Consider the following 6788-nt stretch of genomic DNA (forward strand, 5'->3'; position numbering starts at 1 on the left):
ATAAAACCATGAATTCTGTAATGTCAGCATGCCATTTTGAAGAAAAGTACTGATATTTGACATAAATGATGTATTTCACCAGATTGAACCATTTTCCCATTGTAGGCCGATGCATGAAATTCTTGTATTTTTGCCAGTTATATTATGGAGCCAGGTGACTACCAGGGCCCAGTGTGTGTGTGTGTGTGTGTGTGTGTGTGCGTGTGTGTGCAGGTTGTGTGTGTGTGTGTGTGTGCGTGTGCGTGTGCATGTCTGTCTTTGTGTGTGTGTGTGAGAGAGAAAGTGAGAGAGAGTGAGAGTGTGTGTGTGTGTGTGTGTGTGTGAGAATCTGTAAGCATGCACTGATCACTTCAGCGGTGAAAAAAGGTCATCTTTTGAGGAATCTGTTTCATGTGTCTTTGAAAAGGTGCTTGAGTGAAAACATGCTTTGCTGTTCTCAAAAACAAAGCAAAAACAACGGTTAGTGTGTTTATGCACCTGGCTGCTTTCACAGCCAAAGATAAACATGCAACTTGTCTGAGGGGTCATTTCATTAGTGAGCAAAGGGGGTGCAAAAATGAAAAGGCATTTCAGAAGAGAAGAGGCATTAGAAATGGTCATGCAGCCTTTATCTGACAGCGAGCTTCAGGATTCATCAGGGGAAACCACGATCTTCGAGGGGGAGTCTGACACAGAAGGCTCGCTGGAGTCTTCCACGTCTGTGAGTGCCTCTGACCCATCCTCTGAGAGTGAAGCGGGCACTGAGGATCCTGTCCATCCTAAAATTCAGTGGACGGGCAAGTATGGTCTCCATCTCATGCTGAGACTCTGTGCTACATGCAGGCACCCACCGGCATGATGCCAGGGCCCACGAGATATGCAATATCAAGAATCCATAATGTAGCATCATCTTTTGACCTTTTCTTCACTCCTGACCTGATCCAGCTCATTTTGCAGATGACAAACTTATACGGGAGGCGTTCAGTGTCAGGATGGAGTGATGTGGATGCCCAAGAGATTCGGGCATACATGAGACTTCTCATCCTGACAGCGCCATTGACCAGCTCCACTAGAAGGAGAGGTGTGTGCTGGTTGTGCAGAGGCCTGAAAAAGAGGTCTTCCACCACCAAGTGTGCATTTTTAGGGAACACAAGGTCACATGCTGCAGGACCACACACACACACACACACACACACACTTTGAAACCTCCTTTCTGTCTAGAAGAGGAAGAAGAAACAATAACTTTAATATTTCAACAGCAGCTGTAAACTTGTATTTTATTTAACCCTCAGATTATACACACACACACACACACACACACACACCTACACACACACACACACACACACACACTATCCATGTATCTTTTTCTCTCAAACACACGCGCACACACACACACACACACACACACACACACATCGTATATTCAATGCCTGGATATTTCTGTTCATATTTCATATTTTGTTCATATTTCATATGTTCTATTTTGTTTTTTGTTGTCTAAATTTCCAAAGTTGTTGCAGTTTGCACAATAAGAGTTCACACTGATGAATCAGATGTTGATTTCACATTTCACACACACACACACACACTGGGCCCTGGTAGTCACCCAGCTCCATAATATAACTGGCAAAAATACAAGAATTTCATGCATCGGCCTACAATGGGAAAATGGTTCAATCTGGTGAAATACATCAAAAATGTCAAATATAACTACTTTTCTTCAAAATGGCATGCTGACATTACAGAATGCATGGTTTTATACTGTAATGGCAGTGAGATTAAAAAATGTGGTTTTAATGAAAGTCAATGGGGCATTTTTGGCCATGAAGGTGGTTAGAGGGAGTATTTGTTACTACATAAAATATACTGATGCAATCAAATCAATTTTGCTGGTAATTTTTGATATATCAAAGACTCTAATCACCACTAGTATTACGTATTTCCTCAGTGTTGGTTTGTGTTAGGTTCAGTAGGTGAATCTGGACTACTCAGTACTTTTATATCAATGATGGATCAAATCATGTTAATTCCACTCTCCTAGTACTTCCATATTAAGTGTTAATTTCCTCCTATTGTGATGGCATGTCAGTACTAGGGGTCCTCCCTGAACTTCAATGGGACAGAGCTTAGGTATTTATTAGTGGCACACTAATGTCAAGAGCCCTCATGTTTTTACAATATTGCAAATCTTATAAGTATCATTACTCAAGATATCGCTGCTTTTTTCTAACAACAAGCAACGTTCTACCAGAGATTAAATGAAAGATTAAGCAGAACGCAATGAGCGAATCCACCTGTGTCCCCTGCCAAATCACAAATTAAAATATATTGGTTGATTAAATGAGAGGATGTAATAACCATCCTGGTTTGCACAGGTGATGAACTGATACTGTCATCTGCATGGCAATGAAAAGATGGATGACTGACATTGGCATTGATGACATTGGATGATATGGCCAAGAGTGAGCACATAGATTGAAAAAAAACCTTTAAAACGGATACAAATACTGTATTCAGACAGTTATCTTCTAATTTGACAAAAAGTACATGTTATTACGTCTCATTGGTGAACAAAGGGTTGCTTGGTGTGCTTGTATCTGACAATGTGTGTTATGGATTAAGTTGAGTCGTGGCAAAAAAAAACTTTGAACGTGGACCAGATAAAGCATTTTGTAATAAATAAATAGGCTAGTCCAGGGGTGCCCAATACGTCGATCGCGATCGACCAGTAGATCGCAAATGTAGTGCAGATATATCGCGTGACATTCAATATTTTTTTTTTTAGGTTTAGCGGCAGGAAAATGTATGAATGAACGAATCTTCGAAAAGCCAAGTCAAATCTATGCCACCTGATTGATGTACAGGATGGCCAGTCTGAGATCTCCTCTTGAACGGCTCACACGTCACAGGTCACCATGCATGTACAAACGAGCTAGCTACTGCAAAACACAAGCAAGCTAAGTTACCAGGTTAGCGGCTAAATAAACAAAAAAACAAAAGAAGTGATATTAAAAAAAAAAAGAGTAGGGCAGCTAGACCAAGTAAAAATCCCAAAACATATCACTTCCATGCTCTATTTTTTTTTTTTAAGTGCATTTGTCTGATTTGTCAAACTACCATCGCTATTCCGAAGAAGGGGAATGTTGAGAGGCACTTTGGAAATGTTTATAAAAAGTACGACACTGACTTCCATAGAGAGATATTGGGAGAGGTAGGAGCAGGTGTGGAGCCTTTATGCGTGGGCCACCCCTCAACAGCTCTTTTTTTTTGAAGGGATCTGGTTGGAGCTGCCCGTGTGCCACCACATTTCCCAGGAAGTTGACTGCAGATTTGTGAAACTCACACTTCTCGCTTGACAATTTGTTTGTTTGTTTGAGAGTAACCTCTGTAGGACTAGTCCTACCTACTGGGTGTGTCCCGTGGAGTATAAGAAGATCAGAATGCCATGTAAGTAGATGAACCTAAAGAGATTTAGCACATCTCAGAGTATTTCATTGATTAGAGCCTGTAAAATTGTAGGGGCTTTGTTTAAGCCAAAAGACGTTGCAAGGTACTCACAGTGGCCCAGTGGTGTGTTGAATGCTCATTTCTCTCCCAAATCCCAACTAGGTCATATGTGTTGTGGAGATCCTACTTGCTGAAGAAACCAGGAATGGCACAGAGGCTTAAAGGAGGAGTCGATGAGGGGAAGAGAATACTTGTTTTTAACTGTTTAGTCATTCAGGCAACGATAGTCAATGCAAGGGTGTATTGTCTGTGTAAGGTCTGTTCTTTTTGACACCCAGTGGAGAGGAGGATGGTCTGATGACTCTGACGGTTAATGAGTCACTGACCCCTAACCCTAACCCTAACCCTATCTGGAAGGTAATGAGGTAGTTGCAACCAGTTAAAGGGCACAGTCGGAGGGTCTGTGTGGCTGAAGCGACAAGGCTAGCTGCTTGCTGAAAACTTTGGTGAGGTCATGATACTCAGGAAGAAATAGAGTAAGGTCAGCAGGGTAGGGGGAGAAGGAGCTTGAGTGCTATAGGTGGGCACAGCGGAATGGAGACAGTGAGAGTGACAGCTAAAATGCAGAAGTCGATAGAGTAGGCAGCTGCTGACTGTGAACCCTGATGTGACTCTAAAAGGCAGTACACGATTTATCAGTGGCCACCCATTATTAAGGCATGGGAGCGAGATAAACAAGTCATGGCCCTGCAATATGCATTATATGCAATTTGCAAATATTAATATAATTAACAGTGTTGAGGAAAGGAACAATTTTTATCTTGATGAGAGAGGTAGGGCTATTTCTCCGCCCCAGATCACATCCACCACACCTACAGCCTCAAAAACCCAACAAACAAAAGCATGCTATCCTTTTTAATTCATAGAGAAGTTTCATAATTTTTTTCCTCAGAATTGAGTGATTTCATATTTTTTTCCCTCTGCTTGGTCTAAAAAAGTAACTGTTACTGACTACCACCATTTTTTTTCTTGATTTCTTTTAGTGTTTCTTAAAGCCAGAAAGTTGCCATTTGAAATGACTTTAGTTTTGTGTCATGTCTGTGATCTACTTTTTTTCTACAAAATTAAACAACTGAATGAACATCCTCCAAGACTGGTGATTCCATAATTGTTGCCAGGGGTTGTATGAATACAGACAAGATGGAGTCACAAATGCAAAAATTTCCCAACCTTATCGATGCAATTATTCATCCTTGGAAATGGAAATGCATTCCGCTTGGTGACACTGTTGACCTTATGAAAATCAGAACAAAATCTGAGGGTGTTTTCAGACTTTGGTACAAACAGACATTGAGAAGCCCAGCCAGAAGATGATGGTTCAGCAATATTGTTTTCAAGCATGTATTTAACCCTTGTGCCCTCCTTAAAAAAACTTCCTCTAACCACCTTCGTGGCAAAAATGTACACGCACAAAATCTGCCATAAAATACTCATACATCAATATTTTTTTCTGCTTTTTTTTTTGCTTGAATCCCTTAACCAACTTGTTCCCTGATCAAAATGATCACATATTTTTATAATTTTCAGGATTTTAACCCTTTAAATGCCAGTTTGATTATTTGAATTATCAATTATATTTAAAAAAAAAACCCCACAAAAAAATTTATTATTTTCTATATAATAAGTAGTAGGTTTATGGGGCTTTGGTGGTGATTAGAGTCTTGGATATGTCAAAGATTACCAACAAAACTGATTTGATTGCATCAATATTTTTTATGTAGTAACAAATACTCCCTCTAACCACCTTCGTGGCAAAAATGTACACGCACAAAATCTGCCATAAAATCCTCATACATCAATATTTTTTTCTGCTTTTTTTGCTTGAATCCCTTAATCAACTTGTTCCCTGATCAAAATAATCAAACATTCATTAATTTTCAGGATTTTAACCCTTTAAATGCCAGTTATATTATAATTATCTATAAAAAACCCACAAAAAATGTATTACTTTCCATATAATAAGTAGTAGGCTGATGGGGCTTTGGTGGTATAACTTAACCTAGGGTTGAAATTCATGAGACAGTTTCCTTAAATTCAGTCAATTTTTTTTATTGAATGAGTGTGGGATGAAACTGGAACACCTGGAGGAAACCCAAACAGACACAAGGACGAATTACAGTAGACTGACTTGTTGACAAAGTTGTCATTTGTAGAAGCTTCATCACTTGACGACAGTTGAGGTTCACGTTCTGCTGGAGGGATGAGATTTATAACTAGAGGAATTACACTGATGGGAGGGAATGTGCTGAAGTTCTTTTATGGGGCATACAGACAATAGTGGGCTTCTCCAGGCAAATATTGTATGTGATTATACAGACAGAAAGAGGGCAGAGAAAGTCAGTACGCTCTGCTGTGAAGCCCCGGTGTTAACCACTGAACCATCGTCCTGCCCTCAGAAGATCTGTGAGGGTTTTGATAGCATACCCCCCTACACAGATCTTCACTTCACACATCCCTAACTCTCATCCCTGCAGGTAACACTACAGTTGAAGGTCTTCTTCATCCAAGTGAAGACCCGTTGGAAGCAATTCTTCTGCTGCCTCTTGTTCTTTGTCCCTATGTCTCAATCAAATGAGCTTAAATAACTCAGTCATACTTCAAAATTAACAACAATTCAAACACAAGTGGAGGTGACTATTACTTTACACATGAAACTGGGTCCTCAGATATGTAAGACTTGGTGTCTCTTTCACTGAGGATGTCTTGATCGGCCCAGAATTAAAACTAAACACACAAAAAAAGTTATTCCTGTTATTGAATACCTCTTGATAACGTCAGTCGGGACACTAAACATGCACACACACACAATATTATCCTGTTATTATCATGGCACACAAAGAATCATGTAAACTTCCTTTCAGATCAGCTATTATTCTAGTGAGCTGAACTATTTTTCCCATCTGAGAAAAGTTTGTCATGACTGGAGGAAGACATCTCACCTGACTGCACTGTCCAGGGGCCCGTTGCACAAAAGAAGGATTTAGACATCAAGGATAAGTGACCGAGCTGAGCTCAATGAATCCAAAACAAGAGCGTCCAGGCTCAATTGGTTGCACAAAGACCAAGCCAGGATGAGCAGACACGGATTCATCAAGCCAGGTGAAACCAATCCTTGATAAGTGTGCGCTCACGGCTCCCTTAAATAGACCCCGCCACTGATCACAGATTCACTGATTCACCATGGCAAGTAGAGCGGCTTACTTTTCCCCGCCGGAGGCAGAGATCCTCATGACCGCCTGAATGCATAAGTAGTGCACAATTACACACTCACTGCTCCGCTGAAACATCACAATTACAAT

Source organism: Sparus aurata, chromosome 20, assembly GCF_900880675.1.
Source record: "Sparus aurata chromosome 20, fSpaAur1.1, whole genome shotgun sequence".
In the NCBI taxonomy this organism is placed as follows: domain Eukaryota; kingdom Metazoa; phylum Chordata; class Actinopteri; order Spariformes; family Sparidae; genus Sparus; species Sparus aurata.